Source organism: Anabrus simplex, chromosome 5 (genome assembly GCF_040414725.1).
Source record: "Anabrus simplex isolate iqAnaSimp1 chromosome 5, ASM4041472v1, whole genome shotgun sequence".
Classification (NCBI taxonomy): domain Eukaryota; kingdom Metazoa; phylum Arthropoda; class Insecta; order Orthoptera; family Tettigoniidae; genus Anabrus; species Anabrus simplex.
This window is the reverse complement of record NC_090269.1, coordinates 180,536,579-180,561,098: the sequence shown is the minus strand read 5'-3', so window position 1 is coordinate 180,561,098 and position 24,520 is coordinate 180,536,579. Positions and strand designations below refer to the sequence as shown.

At 38.3% G+C, this 24,520-nt stretch overlaps 1 long non-coding RNA gene across 2 annotated transcripts in view; it reads left to right on the top strand.

Annotated features, from left to right (window-relative positions):
• Positions 1-23,475, top strand: part of LOC136874742 (uncharacterized) — a 110,702-nt gene extending 87,227 nt beyond the window's left edge. For both annotated transcript variants that reach the window (XR_010860285.2, XR_010860286.2), the window contains 2 exons: positions 19,514-19,624; positions 22,770-23,475. This is a non-coding gene — a long non-coding RNA (uncharacterized lncRNA). The remainder of the gene's footprint in view (positions 1-19,513; positions 19,625-22,769) is intronic.
• The last annotated feature ends 1,045 nt before the right edge of the window (positions 23,476-24,520 follow it).

Here is a 24,520-nt window from a genome sequence, read left to right as displayed (position 1 = left end):
TATTAATACAACCTATCTTAATAATTTTTATCCTTCTCTTCTTCCGCCTTTCTTCCGTATCCTTGGATTGTTTATCTTTCTCCCAACTCCTTCTTTCCTTCTTGGTATCCTCTGAAAATATTCGATCTCAGATAATCATCTATTTTTCATCTCACTGCTGATTACTATCTTTCTCAGCCATCCTCCTTCATTATTTTCTTCCATAATGCCATATCAAGTATCTTCAATCATGTTTCAACGGTGTACTACCAACTCAACATTTGGGCTAAGGTATCCTCAATCATGTTTATTGCTGGGCATCAATTTACTGCATCCTGCAATTACCTTGTCACTACCTCTTAGTATCCTCAATTTTTGTTCCAACGTTTGGCGTTATTTTATTCTTAATATGCGCCCTAAATAGTATCCTCAGTTTTGCTACGAAGTTATGCGTCATTTTAATATGGCCTGGGTGTCCTCAGTCTTGCTACACCGTTGGGCACTATTTTTAATATTCCTGTACGGCCAAGAGTTATTTTTTTTTAATTAGGCTGGGTGTCCTCAATTTTGCTCCAAAGTTGGGCGCCATTTTTAATATGCACCATCCTGAGGGGTAGTTTCATGCTTGCACCATATTGGGCGATCATTTTTAATATGAACATTAACTTGGGTAACAATTGCTCCGGCTATTTTTCCCCTCGATCTTCCATCATCCTAATAGATCATCTAATGGATGAGTGCACTATTAATTTGATGCTGAGTGTCGTTGGCTAAGTTCATTTTAAATATTCATTATATTCGCAGTTATTGCCTCAAGGAAATCTAGCGGAATCGTAACTTAGAATTCTCCTATCGGAATATATACGATATGGTAATCCTAACTTTGCCTGGTGACACCTCTCAGGGATAATGAAATTACTTTTTCAAAAAAAAATACTATTTTAACGTGAGGTCAACTGAGGCACCACATCTCAACATCAACAAATTATTCTCGATACCATTCATTATCCAAAATCATTATTATGTTTTCCAAGTCCAGTCATCCGAATATAAGTGAAAAAAAAAAAATTAAATAATTTTTTTTTCTTTTTTTAATGAATTAAATCAAGATCACCTAATCCTAATAATATCTGCCTATCTCCTAAAATAATAGCCTCCAAATTAGAAAATCTATATTTTATTTCTTGATTCCGGAATCACAAAAGAAAATAATATTTATCATTATCAATTATCTTCTTCTTCTTCTATAATAAAGAAATCTTTTGGTTGAAAAAAATAAGTCTGAGTCCCTAATCCTAATTAAATTTCTTAATACCATTATTTAATTTAAGTCCAGCAGTTCTTGTTACTTTTATACATAATCAACTGGTAATTAAAAAATTAATAAAAATGATTTGAAGAAAAAAAAATGCTTATTTTCGTCACTATCATATCAACATTATTTCATTATTCACTCTTTTTGGCGTCTTAACGTTAGTAATCACAAGTAAGTTCCAAATTATTTTGGCCCAAAAATGGCTATTTCAAATATATTTTGTCCTTAAAATGAAAAATATTGGTCTCCTCGACGGTATCATTAGGTAAAAATACTCAAATACCACCTTAAATAAATGTAGGTATCGTTCAAAGTTCAATCATAATCGTATTTCTAATAGAAATTGTACTAAACATGTTTTAGGGTTTAGCAATTATTAATCAGGCATCCCTGATTCCGTAGACATGCATTTGGTTAATTCCTAAACGTAATTGCAGTAAAGGTTTTGAATTATGGGATTATTATTGAATTAAAATTCATTCTTGACAACAAACTTCCAATGACATTTATAACAACGTTGGTATGAATTAATTATAAAGACGACAAGTTTCCCTTCATATATTTCCTACCTGGATATTTCTTCCGAAGACAGTGTAAGGTAACCTAATTATATGAAATATGCGGTGTCTTGCAATGTACGCGTGTACCATTAACCCTAAATACCATTCATAATCATTTTATTATTCTGCCGCGAATAGTAATCATCACCATCGGCTCATATTACGTCGTATTTACCGTCAAAACTACTCATAAATACATCTATCTCTCCATCTACTACCGTTAATTACCATCATATCATATAATTCAATCTCATAAACACATTACGACGAATAATTATACACGTTTGCACATTAATGTGCCAATCAAACCATAAATTCTCTATGTAAACACATATCATCACGAACATGACGGCAAATCATTCCAACATCATATTACTTTACCATAATAGTACACTTTTGGGTTATAATTCATATATCATACGCGTAAACATGCTAGCTTAATAATAAAATGCATATATAAATTAAATAAGTTGATATCTACTCACTTTTCATTGCGTCGAATCGGCAAACATATTCAGGTTATACGTAAATCAACTATCTTCTTCAAGAATCTTTAAGGTTACGTCATTCAAAATATGAAGTTTTCGTCCCATAATAGTTATAAATTACAGTCCAAATCTCTCCTGGTTTTGCCTTACGCATTCCTATATTATGTCATAGACTGTAGAATCTAGAAGAAGTACCTATTCCCCTACTAGTAATAATAGCTCAACATGAACAATTTCATTTCGAAGATAATAACGTCTGTGATTTTATCACGAAGAACTAGGTTAAATACCGTACCAAATATACACTATAATATCATTACAAATTTACTACATATCAATTTCAAGAAAATAAATATCTCTTTGGAACTTATCTTGTGATTACTGACGTTAGATGGTCGGCCTCGGACTGGATGTTGTCATCTAGGGACTGCGTCGAACGGCATCTCCCTCTGCTACGTCCCCATTTGGTTGTGACTCGGGATTCGGGATAGCAGTAACAGCTGGGCGGCTTCCGTCAGACAGTCGGCTCCATGTCCCGTTTAGCCTTGCATCATGATGTTGCGGTCGATCATAACAGAAAGAAATATTTCCAATCCATGCATTAGTTTCATATCCATACTCTCAAGAATAAATTTCAGGCTTGTAATTAATGTCAGGTTTTAAAATAATACTTCAATATTGATCTTTAGTAAGAACTTGACAGTTAAATTTTTGCAAGTTATTCCTGTAAATATTCTCTTTTCTATACGGCTAATCAATTTATACTTCGTAAAATTTAACTTGGTTACTTGTACGGACTTGAATATCCACTTCGACTACTGTTAGGGTATTTCCTAACTCCCTTCACGATATTCTTTTGTGAATGTCTGTTTTGCGAATATTCTCTTACTTCGCGAGCTCTCCAGCAAGTAACTTGTATAATATCTTCCTTCTGTCCAGACGAAGACTGACTATATTTCGTGAGGATAGTTTATTTCGATTTTACGTTGCGGAATTTTTTTTTTATTGTTCAGCTCCTTGTTCTTCTTTTAACAATATTAAAACCTTCTATTATTTTACCACGGCCGTATGGATCCTTGACAATTCCCCGTCTCGGTCCGTGATCTAGGCATCTTTAATTTGTCGAATAAATATCTTTGCCGTCACGTGCACGGCCTTCTTGAATATATATACGCTCGTAAAATGTAAACACTTCGAAATCATGGCCTAATTTATTTAATATGTGCATTCCTTTGTGACGTATGGCCCAATTACGTAATCTTCGCGATTACTACCGTGCATGGCAAACTTATAGCTTCGTATGACGACCTTCATCCCGGAATTAGGACGATGAAAACGGTACATTACATATACGAACATTGCTCAACGACATTATATTACGAAATAAGAAATTTATTCAATCCAAAATCCACCTAAAACAGAGTGAACCTGTAATCAATTCTAAGAGGAACTGTTTTGCTCACTATATATCTTCGGGACCTCTATAATGGACAAATAATGTTTTAAAGTTTAAAATATCAGCCGAATTTATCATTTTATTTGACTTGTTATTAAATAACCAAACTATATTAACGCAAGATATAGAATTACCTAAGGCTTATAATGTAACTTATCCCCATACCTAGTACAAATAGGTCACTGTTTCCAATCTGACAGTAGGCGATTTCATTTTAATGCATGTCAATTTAGTATTTTTGACCAAACAAATGCACTATTATCTTTAATGCCTAGTAGTTATAAAAGTTTTTAGAGATTGAAAATTGTTATCTGGATGCTCAATTAACGTTTTGTAATATTTATAAAAACTGACAAAAAGCTTTAACTTTAGTCAAATAATTGTATAAAGGAAATAAGTCATATGTCGCATAAAATATGCTACCAATTTTAATCTAAGGTTTTATGGTGTACACCAAATTTTAATAGTGATGTAAGAATATGTTCAATTTTTATATATATATATATATATAAGCATCTTACATATATGTATGTTGTAAGTTATGTTAATATTGTACTTAGGCCTTGTCACAAAGTTTCCTATGGCTGATGATGGCATACAAATAATGCCGAAACTGGTCCCAATGTTTGAAAGGTAATAAATATGTGATGTGTTAATGACGTCACATTGTTTTTGTATTGAAAAGGTGGACACAATTATCCTCAATTTATAGTGTAAATCTAGATTCAATACGGACCAAAATGAAGTTCTTAACTTCTTGATACACAAGGAAATAGTCCAGCTTGGGGCATATAGATCATAAGGTGTATCTTTAGTCTTGTTAAAAAGAAATTGTAAAGAGGTCGGTGACAGCTGCACCCAAGCCGGCGGAGGCGGCATCGTCGACTGGGGCTTGCAATTCACCTTCCAGCCTGTCTAAAGAAATGAAGGGGTGCAAAGGGGACACCCTTACCGGGTGCTCCCCCTCACCCCTCCTATGAATGTGAAAGCATGCCCTCCGTCCAAAGGGTACGTGTCAGCATCGAGCACATTCATCCACGGGTGTTGAAGTTGATATTGGTGTTTAGGTTTAAGAGTTTTGTCGCCTATATAACCTAAAACTCCCAAGAAGTCAACACTATGACACTGTTACATTGGAATTGTGACGGTTATGACAAGCATCTTACTGATCTGCGCCAGCTAATTAGTAAGTTTGTGGCGCGTATAGTCTGTATTCAAAAAACTAATTTCAGACCAGGCCATCATACAGTCTTGAGAAATGTTAGACTATACGTGGCAAAATTGAATTATGCTAACAGGGCCCCCGATGGCATTGGTATTTTTGTTCGTTCTGATACCTACAGCGAAACAGTTCTACTAAGAATCCAGCTGGAGGCAGTAGAAGTACGTGTTATATTGCCTGTCATAATTACAGTTTGTAATGTTTATTTCTCATCAGTTGATGATGATCAGGTGCAATCAAGTTGACAGACTCCTGGTGACTGTATAGATGGACTGCCTCCGTATGTTTCGGTCTTCAACCATAGGCCTATATTTCAGATCCTTCAGTGACATGTTCATGTTGGATTTGATGGAGTCTATCCATCTCATTGCTGACTGCCCTTGTATCTAAGACCCCTACACCTTCCCAACCATAATAGTTTTTTCCCAGTGAAACGGAGCGTCTCATAACGTGTCCAAAATATGACAGCTGTGATCTTGTAATGAATGCCTCTAGAGACAGATCTGGTTTGAATGCTGCTCTTCCAAGGGCAAGTCTTCAGCTAATTTCTGGACTGCTTGAGCCACTTCTATTAATGGTTGATCCCAACAAACATAAACTGTTCATCTCTTTGCTTAGCTGATTATTTATCATTATGTTTGTTGGTAAACTTGTTGGTAAAAGATTTTGGTCTTATTGATTTTCAGGTACAGGCCCATGTTCTCACTCTTCTCTAACTGTCATTATGATGTCCTAAAGCTCTTCCTTACTTTCAGCAACCAAAGTGGTGTCATCTGCATATCTCAAGTTATTTATATTCAATCCACCAATCTTAAAACCATGAGGTGACTTGTCCAATCCATATTTTCTCATGATGTACTCAGATTGAACAGAGTGAACAAGTAAGGTGAAAATGTACAGCCTTGTCTTACATCTTTGCTAATAGGGAACCATTCTGTTTCACCATGTTCAGTTTTTTTAACTTTGGCTTCTTGTCCCAAATAGAGTTTATACATCAAGGCAATGAAATGTTCAGGAATGCCAATATGTCTGAGTACATTCCTCATCTTCTCATGACTTACACTATCAAAGACCTTCCTGTAATTTATAAAGCACATGTATAGCTCCTTCTGGTATTCCTTTGCTGTTTCCATTATCCAACGTAAGTCACTAATGATGTCTCTGGTTCTTCTACCTCTTATAAAACCAGCTTGAGTAGCGGACACCGAGCTCGATAGCTGCAGTCGCCTAAGTGCGGCCAGTGTCCAGTATTCGGGTGATAGTGGGTTCGAACCCCACTGTCGGCAGCCCTGAAGATGGTTTTCCGTGGTTTCCCATTTTCACACCAGGCAAATGCTGGGGCTGTACCTTAATTAAGGCCACGGCCGCTTCCTTCACATTCCTAGGCCTTTCCTAACCCATTGTCGCTGTAAGACCTATCTGTGTCGATGCGATGTAAAGCAAATAGCAAAAAATAAAATAAATAAAATAGAGTAGCGGACATTTCACACTCCATGTATGGTTCTAACCTTCATTGTATGATTTTCAGCATCACCTTGCTGACCTGTGGTATCAGAGCTATTCTGTGATAGTTGGAGCAGACCAACAGGTCTCCTTTTTTTGGGTATGAGGATGAAAATGGATTGTTTCCAATCTGTGGACCAAGTTGAGGTTTTACAGATTTGTTGACATATTACAATTAAAACTTTTAAGAGATATTTATTTTGTTGCTTGCCATTTTTCAGCCAGAATACCATCTGTTCCTGAGGCCAGCCTCTTAATGTCAATGATGTAATTGATCTTATAAATCTGCTCCCACATCCCTTCCTCTTATTGGTGATTTTAATGCCCATTACTTAATGTGGGGCACCAAAATTCCTTGCCCCAGAATAATGGAGTTGGAATACAAAGGGCATTAGGAAAGTTTTGCAATGTGAGTGAACGCTTTAGACTTTCAAAATAATTTCCACCACACTCAATACACTTCTCCATACATCAAAACCAGTCACTGAACCAACTCTGCCACTTTTCTTCGGTTACATTTTCACACTCTTGATTCCATGCTGCCAGAAGCTCCTCGTCGGATGCAAAATGCCGCCCTTTCAGCTTCATCACTTCTGGGAAGAATGCTAAGTCACATGGGGCAAGATCAGGACTGTATGGAGGGTGATCAAGCACAGTCAACCCTGATCTGGCAAGAAAATCCATAGTTGTTTTTGTTTTTTTTGCTAGGGGCTTTACGTCGCACCGACACAGATAGGTCTTATGGCGACGATGGGATGGGAAAGGCCTAGGAGTTGGAAGGAAGCGGCCGTGGCCTTAATTAAGGTACAGCCCCAGCATTTGCCTGGTGTGAAAATGGGAAACCACGGAAAACCATTTTCAGGGCTGCCGATAGTGGGATTCGAACCTACTATCTCCCGGATGCAAGCTCACAGCCGCGCGCCTCTACGCGCACGGCCAACTCGCCCGGTTAAATCCATTGTTACATTAGCATGATGTGCTGGAGCACTGTCGTGATGCAAAAGCCAAGTGTTGAGCCGTGATGTTAGACGGAGCTGCTTGAGAGCCTGGATGACCTAAGGCAGACAAGTCTCACTTTATCACTTCGCAGTAACTGTCCTTTGTGTTTCTAGCAAAACCTGAGTCAGGATGTCCCATTTAGTGAAGAATACTGCAGTCATCCTTTTTTTTTTTTCACTGACCTTGACTTTCGCAGTCACAGGAGTACCCTCAACTTCAAATAGCCACACCTTGTTCTGGGATTTTGTTGGGACATCATAATAATAAAGCCAAGTTTCATCACCTGTAACAATGCTATTGACGTTACGCGAAGTCCCATTTTCAAACTGTTTAAGAATTTTTCGGCACCATTTCACTCGATGTGCCCTTTATTCATCCGAAAGTGAATGGGGTACTCAAAGGGAACAAACCTTTCTAACATGGAGATGGTTGTGTAGAAATGAATGAATAGCTGGTGGAGGGATGTGGAGGGTCTCTTTTACCTGCTGATATGTCAACCGCCTCTCTTGCTGCAACATTTTCCTCACAGCTTCAATGTTTTCCTCAGTCACTGATCCAGACGTTGCCCAGAACAGGGATCGTCTTCAACCCCAAAATTTCCCCTCTGGAATTCTTTGTACCAGCGGAAAATTGTTGTCCGATGTGGACAGTCTTCCCCAGCACAGGAGTCATTTCCTCCAGGCACTGGTCAACAGTTAATCCACAAGCAAAATTGTAGCGGATAATTGAGTTATATTCACCTTTAGACCACACTGACATCTTAACTTGCTTTCAATCCCACTGCTTGGTAACAACTGGTGTGAAGGTCGCGCCTTGCTGTCTTCTAGACCGGTTTTCACCCCTCTTTTCATCCCTCACCATAACAGGGGTGTCCAGCCAACTGTTCTTGTGTATTGCAGAACTTTCCTACTGCCTTTTGTATCAATAAGAGAGATGGATTTATGCATTTTGAATGCAGGGTAAGCAACACGTGTCAGCGTACCTTCTCCCACATTGATGTTAGTCAGTGCAGCCGGGTGCTCATTCCCCTGCTTTGAGACCTCTGTGACAGTGACCATTTCCCAATTATTCTTACTTTGAAGAAACAGAAATCCATCGAGACTCCACCCCAATGGATTCTTAAACATGCTGATTGGCCAAAGTTCACATCATTAGCTATCTTTAACAACGCAAATAGCTGGAGCATAGACAATATATAACTTACATCGTACAGGTTATTCTTGCTGCTGCTGAGGAGTCCATTCCATATTTTTGTGAGACTCGTCGGCATATACTTGTTCCTTGGTGGAACGAAGAAATTGCAGCAACTATAAGAGAATGATGTCATGCTCATAAACACTACCGTAGGTAGCCTACTGTGGCCACCTTGGCAACATTGAAAAAACTTCACGCTAAGGTGCGAATTGTTATTCAACAAAGTAAGAAAGCTTTATGGGAAAGATGTGCGTCATCCATGATGTCACATACACCGTCATCTAAAATGTGGACTAAACTTTGATGCATTTCAGGAATTTGTCAACCTCAGCACTTAAACGAGGAACTCAGCCACCTCAGTAGGGCCCTACTCGCTAACGGGTACAGCCATAAAGATATTCAGCGAGCACTCCATCCCAGACGTCCAACAACCAAGAAGAAAGAAGAGGAGCGGCCGGTAGCTAAAGCCTTTCTGCCGTATATTGAGAAAATAACCAACAGAATAGGAAGGCTACTGGAATCCCATGGGTTAAAACCACATACGGGTCGACGAAGAAAATCCAGGAACTGCTTAAGTCTGCCAAAGACAAGCGCCATCCTCTCTCCACAGCAGATGTCTACAAGATCCCGTGCAGCTGCGGCCAGGTATACATAGGAACTACCAAACGCAGCATTGCCACACGATTGAATGAGCATAACAGACATAGCCACCTGGGACAAACCGATAGATCATCAGTTGCTGAACACTCGCTGCTAGCAGGCCATGACATACAGTACAGTGACACCGAAGTACTGTCAACTACTGTGGCTTATCATGCCCGGCTACGGAGGGAAGCTGTTGAAATCCTGAAGCACACCAACAGCTTCAACTGTAAGGAGGAATCTGAATGGGTAAACAAAGCCTGGTTTCTAGTCCTGAAAGCTTACTATAAGAAATGTTTATTATAATAAGTTCTGAGATTTGTAATTGTTACGGGTATACCCGTGGAGCAGAAAGAGGTCAAAGAAGGTGTGGGCTTGAATGGGTCTAACTACAGTCTCAAAATTAATTTAAAATTTTAACAAAGGTTATATTTCTTTAGAATTTCAAAAATCAACAAATAACAGTGTAACAGGTACAATTAGCAATTTTGGAACAAGTCAAGGAAAATACAATATTAGTGAATTTGACAGGTCCTGGGCTTCAAGCCCCTCGCTTTACAATTCTTGAGCTCCCAGCTCAAATTTACAATTCAAAAAAGGACAACTTTAGTAAACTTCAGCAGAAATCCCCTAATTCAAAGAGCACTTGCTCTTAAATTTGCAATATCTAGCCTCCCAGAGGTACACTTTACAATTACAAAATTTGAGAAAGAGCTAACCAACTCTCCATTTCCTTTCAGCCTCCTCGAGGCTACACTCTCTGGCCTTCCATGGTCCAACTTACAATTTGAAACAGGGGTATCTTGTACCCAACCTACAGGGCCTTTGCGGAAAGGAACAGGTTAAGTAAATGGCCCAAAACACAAACTGAATGGAGGCGTATACTTGCACTCCTAGATATGAACACTAAAACAACCTAAGGGGCTATTCCCAAACTACGGAGATGACTCGTATAGAAAATTACTTTACCATATTACAGAATGAAAATCAGTTATAAAAACGTAGTCACCTCAAACCAAGATGAAGGAGAGCTTGAGATGGTAATTCAATCTCTATCCCCGATTTACAGTTAAAGATTTTATGAAGTTTTTACATTAGCTGGAAGAAGTTACATTTTAGAAAAGCTGGTTACATAACTAAAGAGTCAGACCTTTCCCTCGGGTTAAAATGTGGAGGTAGCAAGAAGAAAGAAGTTATGTGGCCATTACCTGGTAGATGTTCTGTTGACCGATGAAAGAGGCCGCCCGCCTCCTGCTTTGACACGCACACTCAGTAAGATGACAATCAATTGGCCAAGAAACGAGAAAAGCTGCAGTTTATAAACCCTCAGGGAAGGTTCGAGATCATTCAAGATTAAACCAGCCACACCCTCTCAATTTTATTGGATAAATACAAAAGTTACACTTAGAATCAAACAAGAAGCCTGTGATAGGTTGAAAATTAAATACAGAAATTGGCTAGATTCAAAACTGGCGGAAAGAAACAGGAAATATTGCCAACCCTAAAATAAATTAACATCATTCAGTTACAAAAACCTAGAAATACAAAACTTCTTTAAATTATAACTTCTTACAACTCGCACCAGGGTGCATGATCATAGTTTTTAGTGGTGTCCTCTGTGGAAAAATGCCCAAACTTCTTTTTGAATGTCGAAGGAAACAAGTAGTAATTCACTCAGGTTAGGCAACTGCACAATAACAAAACTACTCAATATTTTTGTGGCGACATCGTCTGAGTAAAGTTCTAAGTTGGTGTAGTTTCGGTTTCACTGTTTTACCAATAGAGGAGTTCTTTTAGGCGCTGAATTTGAATGCGCGGCTTTGGGGTGTTCCTCCCAGTACAGTAATGAAGAAGAGAACTTTGGTTCTTGAAACTGCAAAGACCTCTGTTGTTCACTTCTGCTGGAACATCACTCTTCACCCCAATCCTTATTGATTCCTTGGGCTCCTTTTCGATAGCAAATGATTATGGGAGCCACACGTGCGTCAGTTAAAGGTCAAATGTGCTAAGAAACTGAATATTTGGACGTTTCTTAGCGACAGTACTTGGGGGCAGACCACACAGTGCGCTCCCACTATTTTATAGGGCACATATTATATCCAGGTTAGAGAACAGTTAGTGCAGCATATGGATCAGCAAGGCAAAGTGTCCTTGTGAAACTGAATATCATCCACCACAGCAGAGTTAGGTTGGCAGCGGGAGCATTTTGTACAAGCCCCATTGCTAGTACGCTGAATCTGCTGTGCGCCCTTATGCCTGAGGTGCCAACAGATACTGTTGTCCTATGCTGCAAAAATTGTGATAGATGCCACTTCACCCAAGCTGTCCCGGCATATTCGACAATGCAAACCGTCGGCTTTATGCTGCTTATCCATGAACAACTCAGCTGGTTGGTATATGCTTAGATAGCATTTACGGATTGTTCGATGTACTTTCAGTTCCTTGTGCTGTAGATGACAAATATGATGACCTGAAATAATCCTAGATCTGCACACTGGCCCTAAAGTGAACCTGGACCCATCCATTTATCAGAGGATTTATTGGAGGCTCTTCCAGTCCATTGTTGCCCAGTATCCGGATTCAGTAGTAGTTTACATGGATGGTTCAAGGGCAGAAGCGAACGTAGGCTGTGCATTCATTTTCGATAATAAGTTTTTTTTGTTTGTCTATTGGAAACCTGTAGTGTGTACACAGCAGAGCTCTGTGCTACCCTTGAAGCTCTATGATACGCGCTGTCCAATGAACGCCGTCACTTTCTGTTGTCTATGGACGCCTTGAGTTCGCTACAGTCTATTGATGCATGTTTCCCTCTGCACACTCTGGTGCAGCGGATCCAGGACCTGCTGACTGGGTGTTGGAGTGCTAATACCAGAATCATGTTTTTGTGGCTCCCTAGCCTCATGTGTGTAGTGGGAAATAGCCAACTGCAGCTGATAGGGCTGCCAAAGAGGTAGTCACTTTATCCCCTCTCCCAGCAGCAGCACCACCACCACCATTGCCTTACAAGGCTCCAGCCAGTGATATTTGTTCTCAGCAGAGACATTTCATTATATCCCGTTGAGAGATGGAGTGGCAGGCCACCACTCTTCCATATAAGTTGAGAACAATAAAAGGAACTACAAAGGTATGGAAGACTTCCGTTCGGATTTCTTGGAGAGAAGCAGTGGTATTATGTCATCTTCGGATAGGCCACAGTATAGCGACACATTCCTACTTATGAAGTTATTTTAAATTTATAATAATTTTTTCATCAACATTTATTTTAAATTCTAGTCAGTGGATACATTTTGTTTCACCTCGTACCATTAGAGCCTGATGACCTAGATGTTAGGCCCCTTTAAACAACAAGCATCATCATCATCATCATCATCATCATCATGTTCCATTTTCTCTACTTGACACTCCATTTTCTAATGTCCACACCAACTGTCATTGTCTGTGAGAATGAAAAATTCAGTACATATCTGGAAGCACAATACTTGCACTTCAAAACAAAAATGACAATTGATAAATAAATCCATGGCAACCAGAGTACTGACATACAAAACAAAAATGCTATGGACTTATGCACCAGCAAAATACCTAATAGAAGAGTTGTTTTTGAGAAGTCGACTGCCACCGGTTGTTGATAAATTTAACCATAATAGGTATTTGATTAGAATCTGTATTGACTTGTCTAAATCTATTTTTTTTTAAACATGTATGAATGAATAAATAATTTTCAATTATAAAAAATGCCATCGGTTGATCGCAGAATACTCAAGTCTCAAGTTGATGGCCCATAGACAGCTTTGGTGACATTGAAGAAAGCTCTAGTATTGTTGCTTTTGGCTAGATTCTGCATTTCAAATGATCTTGTGGACCACCATGGGTTCTTCACTTTTCAAGTTCTCTGAATCTTAGACATGACTTCTTGGTATTGTAGTTTCTTTGTGATCAAATTTGGATCATTTTGCCAATTCTTCTATATAAGTTTTTTGGTCTACCAGGCTTTTACTTTCACTATAATTTACGTCAAACCAGTTCAGATGCTTTCTCTTTACAAATCCTGCTGACTCCTCACTGATTTCAATGCTGACAAGAACTGTTCATTGTCATCTGGGTATTCAAGTGGTAGTTTTTCTAAATCCAAAAGAGTCTCCAAGTTTGCATTCAGCATTCAGTTTATACTTTACCTGTTCCTTTTGTTTTCATTTCTTTCAAGGAACCTACAGAGCCATTATGGACTGTATCAAATACTCGTCAGTCCAGCAATCATCAGCATCATCATTGTGTAATTTGTACACCACACTGATCTCTGGTGCACTCTATTACATAATCAATTAGATGTCAGTGCTTTATCCTTGTGTGTTATGATATTTTGAACTTGTTCTTTGGCAAGCATGTGTATTTGTAAAATAATGAGTTTGTGCTCTGAATATTTAGTTAACAAGAAGATTCCATTAGAGTTACTGTTGCCCATGGTTCCTACCCAGAGTCCCTATCAACTCTGGAATTGAAATCTCCTAAAAGTATAATTTTGTGTCAGATCGAGGTATGTTTTTATTTCGTCCTAGTTTTCCTTGAAACCTTCCCTCACTCTCTTTTTTCCACAACTTATCTACATCCCATCTCTCTGCATTCCTTCCTTTCTTCAGTTTCTTCAACTTCAGATGGACTTTCATGTAGACCACCAAGTTGTGGTCAGAATCAATATCTGTTCCTGAGAATGTCTTGCAATCCAACACCTACTTTCTGAATCTCTCTACCTAAGCACAATGAAGTCAGTTTGATATCTTCCAGACCGAGTTCAATAGCTGCAGTCGCTTAAATGCGGCCAGTATCCAGTATTCAGGAGATAGTGGGTTCGAACCCCACTGTCGGCAGCTCTGAAGATGGTTTTTCATGGTTTACCATTTTCACACCAGAAAAATGCTGTGGCTGTAACTTAATTAAGGCCATGGGTGCTTCCTTCCCACTCCTAGCACTTTTCTGTCCTGTCATTGTCATAAGACCTATCTGTGTCAGTGCGACGTAAAGCAACTTGTAAAAAAAAATTATCTTCCAGGGTCTCCAGGCCTTGTCAATGTATAGAGCTGTCATTTGTGGTTTTTGAACCTAGTGTTAACAAGGCCTAAATTATGATCTATTGGAAGCATTGGCTGTGCGGTGAGGGACACACAGCTGTGAGGTTGCATCTGGGAGATGGTGGGTTCGAACCCCACTCCTTGCCTATGATTAGTACTCACTATGTGAGAAACACTACAGGATAGTACGAGTCCCTGTGATTAGTACACCTATGTGGGGAACACCATAGGTTTGCTTTGCCTATAAATGGCGCTGCAATGTGAAAAACACCATAGATCTGTGTTATATGTGTACATTATGTTACATGTGAGTAGTACCATAATGTGTGGAATACTGCTGATATTTATATAATGCAGCATTAAAATTAAAAGTTGCAGAATAATATGGCAATGGACCACCACGTACAGAAAAGGTTATTTGCAAGTGGCAAAAACAAGAGAATCAGCTGTTAGGTTTAGGGAAAATAAACATTCTGCATGCTGCAAAATGGCCCTGGCTAGAAGCAGATGTGTGAGACAGTAGGTTACATATTGCAGAAGTATTAGGATATTTTGGTGGCCTCCTGAAAAGCCCAGTCTTCCAGTTTAAATCATACATTATAATCGTTATAATCGTAAATATAATCGTAATCTTTATTTTTCTACCAGATCTACAGCTGAAGCCTTATTGATCCTTTACGGAAGAAAAATAATAATGCCTAGCCTAGTCTGCTAAGTTGCTGTACACATATCATAAAGCTCGTATAGTAAAAATAACTAACCCCAAACAAAGAAAGAAAAGAAAAAAAACAAAGTTACTCGAAATGATAATAATCAATTGTCAGTAAGTCACTGTTGTCTTTTCATATATAAACCAAACCTCAAAAAATCTCAATATTGCTGTTAAGAACAGGGATAAAACAAAAACTGATAGTATTGAAAATAATAATAATAATCAAATGTCAATGCATCACTGATGTCTTTTCAGATATCAACGATCTCAATATTGCTATTAAGAAAAAGAGATAAAAACGAAAACTAATATAACTACTGCCATAAGGTAATTCCATCTATTTGACAATATGGCAATACTAGTAATGGGAAACTAAAACTGGCAACATATAACTGGGCAGAGTACAATGCTATGTCGGGCTGAATCAGCACTTAGGCCACAGAGTGTATCGCTTCCGGCCGGTATCTCATTCAGCGCATTCTCTCTTGAACACTGACCTTTCTTATATTCTACTTATGTTGCACACCTGACTACGTGTTACCTCCACTGTACTGCCTGAGTGCCATTTACTACACCTTAAGATTCTCTACTGGTAATCACACTTCAGCATCTAGTATTTCACTATATTTGTTACCTTTAAAGCCCAAGCAATTCGTCAACTAAGATGAAACCATATTGACTCACATATCACTAGGTTAACTAGAGCCCCAGCTCATATTCCAACCATCTCCATATATTCACTTTCTCCTTAGCACCTGTCCTAGTTACACACACTCTCTTCCTCATTCACTACACACTTCACCATCTGGTATCATGCCTCTTCAGACCCACTTGTCATTTAACCGCTCTTGTCATGGCTATGTATAACATGCACACACTCCACTATTCTCCAGTACACAGCAATTTACTTCCAACTACAGATTACCTTTTTTGCTTCTTGTCACTATGCCTTCGTCTTCTCTGTTCTTTTTGCCCCATATCTCTCTTAGGCTCAAACTTCTCCCTTTCACTAGGGCACCTCTTGCTTCTTCTTCCTGACTCCCAGTCATATTTTCGCTTCGTTTGCGTGCTCTTGTTACATCCTGCATTTCTACTCCCGCAATCGCTCCCTGTTTTCTTCTTTCTTCTTTCCCACTGGCCTCCGTTATGGACTCCTTCAATATTGCCCTGGTCTCCCTTATTTCCCTCCTCATCTCTGCTAATACCTCCCTGTTCGCTACTTCAAATGCTTCAGCTATCGCATCCATCCCTTTCTTTCTTTCTTGCTGCGAGCTTGGATCCGGTGCTTTATTGTCCTTGGTTCTTTCTTTACCTCCATGTCCGTCTTCGCCCACTTTACTGTCTCTGGCCTGTCTTACTTCCACACTTTTCCCCACTACCATTTCGTCTTTGCTGTCATTTTCCACCTCTCGTAATTTCTTCGCAGTCCACACTCTGGTCCATATACCGTTAGTCACAACTAATTTTTGACCCTTAATATAGGCTCTCAACCCTTGTAATTTAGCCCTGGCCAAATGTTTTAAATCATACACAACAAGAACAAGTAGGAAAAGTGTAAAGATCTTGAGCCATCAATTGACAGTCATACCAGGACTGTTAATTAGCTGTTTAAAGTCTTCATATGTGAGGAATGGACAAAATATATAGATACACCACACCACTATGCAACATCTCCAGATAATGAAGAGATTAACAATCAAACAGGTGTGTGATTGGGTGAAGTCATCTTGGGAATCTGTGAAAAAAGAAATCATTCAAGAAATGCAGTATCAGCATGTCTCTTGATGATCCTGAAGAGAAGAATCTGAAACTGATAGTGGAAATGAAAATTTAGGTAACAACAATATGATTGACAGTGAAAATAAATATATATTGAGGACTAAAAATGAGTTGTTGTGATAATATTTTACAGTGTACTATTAGGTCTCTGTGCTTAAAGTGTAATGTTCCTTGATAAAATTTTGGTTAAGAAATACGTATAAATGTTTTTGTTACATTTCCATCCTATTATCAAGGTGCATCTTATGGTCCAGAGAATCAGAAATATAGTGGAAAGGAAAATTGGACAACAGCATTATGAGCGACAGTAAATATGAAATGATCCAAAAAGCATGGCACATTACTTCCTCTTCCTTGGTCTACTACTGCATTTCAGTCTCCCATCACAATTAGATTTCCATCTTTTTTCATGTATTCTTTCAATTTCTTTGTCATCAGATGAACTAGTAGGCATATACACCTGTATTATTGTGGTGGGCACTGGCTTGGTAATCCATTCAATATGCTTGTTATAGTAACTTACCTGTTGCCCTATTTTGTCATTCATTCATTCATTCATTCATTATATTAAACTGTTTCCTGTATTTCCCCTATTTGATTTTTTGTTGATCATTGTGTGTTTGGTTCACCAGAAATCCTGCTATTTTTGCGAGCGTACTTCACTCAAGCAAACTACTAACTTTAGTCTATCCATTTCCCTTTTCAGATTCTCTAACCTACTATATCATCATCATCATCATCATCATCATCATCATCATCATCATCATCATCGTCATCAATGTCCCACTCTGGTCGCAAGGGTGTGGTTTAACCTACTATAGTGATTCAGATTTCTAACATTCCACACTCTGACATGTAGTATGTCAGTGTTCATATCTATCTTTCTCTCTCTATCCGAGTTGGGGACTATTTTACCTCCAGAATATTTTAGCCTGGTGGAAACCATCATCGGTGTAGTTTCTTATTCCTTTCAGCTGTGCAGCAGTATCAGCATAGCTACGCCATATTAAGTGCTCTTACAAGGTCATTTCAGTCAGTCATTTCACTGCCGCCCTTGCAACTTTGGGAAAACTATTATCCACTTTCAATGAATCGTTTTGTTAGTCTGGTATGGTTGTTCCTATGGCTCAGTTATCTGCCTCATTGGGATGTACAGGCCTCCTCACAGCATCAAGGTCACATGGTTCAAAGGGGAGATATGAACCATTATTCCATTAAAAGGTCTGAAAAGTTGCATCTGTTTACTTTCCAGATATTCTTGATTATTTGGACTGAAAAAGGAAGAGTATCCCCTAAACAGTTTGAAATTCCCACCTCCCTAGAGACTCAGCATCGGAATAGAGCATGAAAACGCCAATTTTGTGGGCGATTTTCATGTCTATTGGAGGGACATTGAATAGAGCTATTTTAATAGTGAATCAGAAAGCAAGGATCCTCAAATGTTGGGCTAGTTCACTACAGTGTTCTTCGTAGCACCTTTTTAATAGGTACACCAACCTGCCATTTTTACAGACTGCCCAGCTAACATAACCTACATGCTAGTTATATGATATTAATACATATTCGAGTCATTGGGTGTTCCAAATTAAAACATAAATACTGTGAAACTGTTAATTTAAATGATAAATCATCATTATTGTTAGCATAATTCCATCAGTTGCATGGGAGTTTAAATGTTTAGCTTGACTGTCACGCAGTGTCGTGTGCGAGCAGTGTTTTCATTAGCTTGGAATCACAAGCGAGCACTTGATTTCGCATGACGGCACACTCATTTGAATTTCTCCCTATGGGTGGGGGCGGTAGAATAATACCCACAGTATCCCCTGCCTGTTGTAAGAGGTGACTAAAAGGGGTCCTAGGGGCTCATCACTTGGTAGCATGGGTTGGCACCATGGGGTCCTTAGTTGAGTCCTGGCATTGCTTCCTCTTACTTGTGCCAGGCTCCTCACTTTTATCTATCTTATCCGACCTCCATTGGTCAACTCTTGTGCATGTCAGACGCTGATGGTATTATGTTACGAAGCCTGGGGAGCCTAGGGAGTCTTTCATTTTCACATCCTTCGTAGCCCTTGTCTTTCTTTGGCAAATACCTTCACTTTTTGAAGTGTCAGGCCCCTTCCTTTTTCCACTCTGATTAATGTTAATAAAGGATGATTGCCTAGTTGTACTTCCTCCTAAAACAATAGTCACCACCACCATACTCCATAGCAACCGAGTGGTAAGCCCCGGTGTTACATGATTGCAAACAAGAAGTTCAGATTACTCTTATGTCTTGTTCGTAATAATAACAACACTAAAACAGTTCAATTTTGCAGTTAATGTTTTACCTGTCCAATGTTATTATTAATGCCTTGAAGGAATACATTGAAATTTTATCATATTAATTTTTTAAATGTAGTATTCCCCACCCGGCTACTCATTTGTGCCACTGCCACCTGGCTGATGAAAATTTCTGGGGAGAGCACTGCACTAATACACATGATTTTAATCTACCTATGTAATTACATCATCTTTCCCTGGCTCCTTGAACATCCTAATAGATGGTGAGCACTGTGCATTACTTTATTTGTAATGTAATGTTATATTTCTATGATGCAGGGTGTCCACTGCTGTTTGCTGTGAAACTCTGAAATGAAGAAAACTGCTAAGTTGAAGAAGTTTAGTCACTTTGAATGAAAACATTTTGTCGATTGTCCTTTGTACTCTGAGGTACGTGCGTTCTGTTCATGTTCTGAGTGTAGGATGATCTGTCCTTTCTCTGAAGTATTACTTTAAGCTTCATTTTCACCTTTACTATAATGATTACTGTAATGTTTTATTTCTTTACAAATTAACTTTTATGAAAACTTTTACTAAAAGTTTTAGAATTAGTGTAATAACAAGCAGGGCTGACTAATTTTTAGGCATTTCTAGGTTAGAATGCAATGTACCATATTTAAACATGTCATAGTCATCAAGCTCGCTCTATAGTTATGTTGGTGAATTGCATAAATTTTAGGAGTTCTGATAGTCCATATCTTTAATATTTATGCAGATCTCACTGCAGAACCATTATGCAGGCTAGATGATACTTGTGACTTGCTTAAAAATCCTTTCCTTATTCATATCCTGTTTGCTTGTGTTGTGGTCTGGTTTTGAACCAATACAGTAAGAAGAGTTGTAGGAAAAAATACTTAGTTCAGTTCTTATGTGATGAGTAGAGCCCAGATTTCCATGCACTATCAAATCTCAAAATGTGCATGCATTCATGCACTAACATATAGCAAAACATGCACAATAAACTGGAAATATGCACTGTCAAAATTCAGTTAATTTTGAAACATTTGTACAACAACTAATTTCTCCGAATTGTCTTGATTTAAGCTTGTCCGTTTCTGTCAGCACATTCTTAAGCACAGAAAATTATCTTTCTACGTCACAAGAAGTGACAGTGCATACTCAAATCAAGACATTTGGGACAAAGTGAGGTCAAAATGTACGTCTTTTGCATTTTCACTACAATACGTCTTATATAAGCTTGACGAATCAAAATCAGAATTTGAACGGATCACTTTTTTCAACTTATATGTAGCTGCCGCAGCTATATTCTTTTCACGAGAGCTTAATCCTAATGTAAACATGGTATGTCCACGCCTCCGCCAAAGAAAGAGTTGTGATTTGCTTAGCGTGTAGTACCTTACCTCCACCCCGTCAACGTCTCGTGTTCGGACGTACACTGCTATGCATCACATAGGACAACAGTGCAAAGTTCTGAACTTCTGAATAAACGGCTAAACCTGGATTCTGTTCAATTAGTTTATTGAACACATTCACAATGCACTCCCTATGGTCACTTCTGAGCGGTTTTTCTCTTTTGTGCTTCTCTACACGCGATGGTCCTACCTATTGCTCCATTTCTCTCATTAAGAATACTGACTCACTGACTGCTGGAATATGCAACACCTTATCTCCACGCTGTACAGCCAGGGATATTCCCCCACTATGAGAAGACTTCCTGTATTACACCACGCCTTATGCCTTCATTTCTTGTTATTTAATCACTCTTTTTTTATTTTGCTTTACATCGCACCGACACAGATAGGTCTTATGGCGACGATGGGACAGGAAATACCTTGGAGTGGGAAGAAAGCGGCCGTGGCCTTAATTAAGGTACAGCCCCATCATTTGCCTGTGTGAAAATGGGAAACCACGGATACCATCTTCAGAGCTGCCGACTATCTCCCGGATGCAAGCTCACAGCTGCGCGGCCCTAACTGCATGGCCAACTCGCCCGGTAATTACTATTTTATAAAAGAAGCATATGTATATATCGGTATATATGACAACCATATTTTAATTTGATTACTTACTCTTCCAGACTCTCTAAATGTAATAAACTAACATAAAACAAAATTAATGCTACGTACTACTTTTCTTCGAGCTCGCATACAGTCGAGTGAGTGCGATGGTTCCTTCTCCAATTAACTACGCCTGTGTCCACATGCAAAGGCAAAGTGCGACAGTTCCTTCTCCAATCAACTACGTCTGTGTCCACGTGCAAAGGCAAAGTGCTCCGCCTATTTGTTTACATCAGGATTAAACTCTCGTGAAAAGCGGTATACTTCTCCATGCGATGATGGCAGACACATTTGAATCTCCTCAATAACTGGCATCGATTGCCTGCTGCGCTAACAAAGTGACGAGTGAGAGTTCCCGGTAGGAAAATTTAGGATAACAACAGAAGAGGGTTCAGTGCAAAACCAGCTGCTAGCTCAGTAATGTGGCATCACAGAAATGTGATAGAAATTTTATTTTGTTCGTCTAACATAGACGAAAAAATGAGCTGTCAATGAGTAATGCACAATTTACGGTTCGATTTATAACAATGTATAACTGGGACAGTTTAATCCCAAGAATTACAAAGATCAACGAGGGGCCTTCCTGCTTACGTCAATGTTTACTCAAGCAGCTGATAAGAAAGTGTTTGGTTAATTGGATTATGTACTAATTTTGGTTGTCCATAGGATGCCAGGAATACATTCTCTCTGTCTCTCAGTAGTAGACATACTGTATAACGTAGAAAAAAGGCCCTAAATTCTGCAAACCAACATTCAAAAAAAGGCACTATCATGCAAGTTTGCATTATATATGCACCAAAGTCACAAGAAAAGTCATATTATGCAATATTATACATCCCAATATTCGTTATTAAATCCAAAATCTTCAAAATATGCATGAATTTTATCCTAAAAAGGCCAAAACATGCAAACATGCAGGGAAAAAGAACGGTTATTTGGAATCGTTAAACCTTAAAATGAATATTTATAACTGGCGTATTTAAAAACATGCAATTTCATGGAAATCCGGGCTCTGGTGATGAGATACAAAATGAGGGCAGAAAAGGCTGTAGAGCCAAGTGTAATAAAATGTAGATACGAGTTAGAACGCCAAGTACAGAGAATGGTCATGTAGGAAATACAAAGAAGCCAGCCATGATGATGAAGGTATGCTATTCATTTAATTTTAATCTGCAATTTTAGCACTTGCTTGGTTTTCTCACAATAACTCTTAACATCTTTAAATCTTAATTTCCTTTTTCCTTTATTTGTATCATGCACTTTTTAAAGTTCTAACAGAAAAATAATAATAGCTGCATAACAAAACAAGGTGCTAAAATATTTAGTAGGGATTTATTTTAAGTTTATAAAGTCCTATTTAAATATTATATTTTGCCATTTTTGGCCTTTTGCTCAAATCCAAGCAACAGGCCTATTATTTTTTGTCAACAAATGTAAACAAAAGAAATTTAAGTGTTTTATTGTCCTTTAAATATTACTGTAGGAGATATAGCCACATTTTGTTTGATTTATTCTAGACACTGTCTCACTTAGAAGCAGCATATCAACAAGCACTGGTATTTTGTGAGAGCAAGAAAAAGAAAGAGTCTTCAAATTTATCTTCGTTGGATTTGTTTGTTGTGAAAACCACATTTCAAGAGGATATGTGTATGCTGCATTTCACAGCGTGGAAGGCCTTCAACATCCCTGTCCTGATTATGATCCCCCAGATAGAAAAGAAATTAGAGTTGCTTGGTTTCAAAACAAACTAGGAACTGAAAAGAGACCTCTAACCAAGTTTTTTTATTCAAAGTAATAATGCTTAATTTATTTTTGTGTTCACAAAGAAACCTTTGCCCAGTAATCGGGAGATAGTGGGTTCGAGCCCCACTGTCGGCAGCCCTGAAGATGGTTTTCCGTGGTTTCCCATTTTCACACCAGGCAAATGCCGGGGCTGTACCTTAATTAAGGCCACGGCCGTTTCCTTCCAATTCCTAGGCCTTTCCTATCCCATCGTCGCCATAAGACATATCTGTGTCGGTGCGACGTAAAGCAAATAGCAAAAAAAAAAAAAAAAAAAAAAAAAAAGAAACCTTTGCATTTTTAAAATACATTATTTAAGATCACTTTAACTGCTTGGTCTTATTGCGACCTAACTATAAATTACAATATATTAATAGCAAGTGGCTAAATATACAGGGACATTTAAATATAACTTATTAATAATGTTGTTATTATTAAGAACTGAAGAATCTTTTTTGGCTTGTTGATTGTCATGAAAGGCAGAATTAAAGTTATTGATATTGACTTCTTGTCGCCATCTAATATGTATAAGACGAGATGACTAGAATGTGTCTGATAGAAATTGCAGATAAAATGGCACTGTACACATGTTGGAGGGGGTTCTTCAGTAAGGATAAAGGAGTGAGTGAGCTTAATATGCCCAGTTCGGAGTCAAGTGTGCTAGCATTGCATTTCGTATTACTAATTGATCAGATTTAATATTGTACATAAGTATGAATAATTATTAATAATCTTGACCATGGTGGCCGGGATTGGATCCGTATTGACTTAATAACAGTAAATGTTGGAATAAATAGTATTGACTAGGCGGACCATCTTCCAACATTTACAGTATGAATAATGTTTAACATGATTGTTAATATTATTTTTATGTTACATTCAAGCTTTCTTTATAGGTACACTTGAAGTAATGTTTTACTGCATAAAGTATGGGCAATACATGGTTCAAGAATAATAGGAAGATTACAAGATATGGATGGGGAAACAGAAGGACAAAGACAGAAATTGATTACTTCGTGGTGGAAAGAGCTAATTGTAAACAGTTGTTAGATGTAACAGCCTTGCCAGAACTAGTCTTTAATGAAGACCATAGAGTAGTGATAGCAAAAATGGTAAAAATGAAAGAAATAAGAGGGGGAAAAGTAAATGTATGGAAATAAAAGAAGAATTCTAATATACATTGAAACAACACATACCTATAACTGAGGTGGAGAATGTGGACGTGGAAGAGAGCATATACAAGAAGGCATTTGTAAGCTGTGCAGAAAGCACTTTTGGCAGAAAAGCTAAACGAGTTAGAGAAAAGAGACTCTGTGGTGGAATGAGAGGGTAAAGGAGGCAGTGAAAAATAAGAAAGCATGGCAAGTATGGAATAGCGATAAGTGAAAGAAAGCAGATGAAAATATTAGCAAATGAAAAGAAAGTAGTAAGTGAAGCATGCATGCGTGTGTAGAAGCTGGGAAGGATTTACACAAGAGTTGGAAGA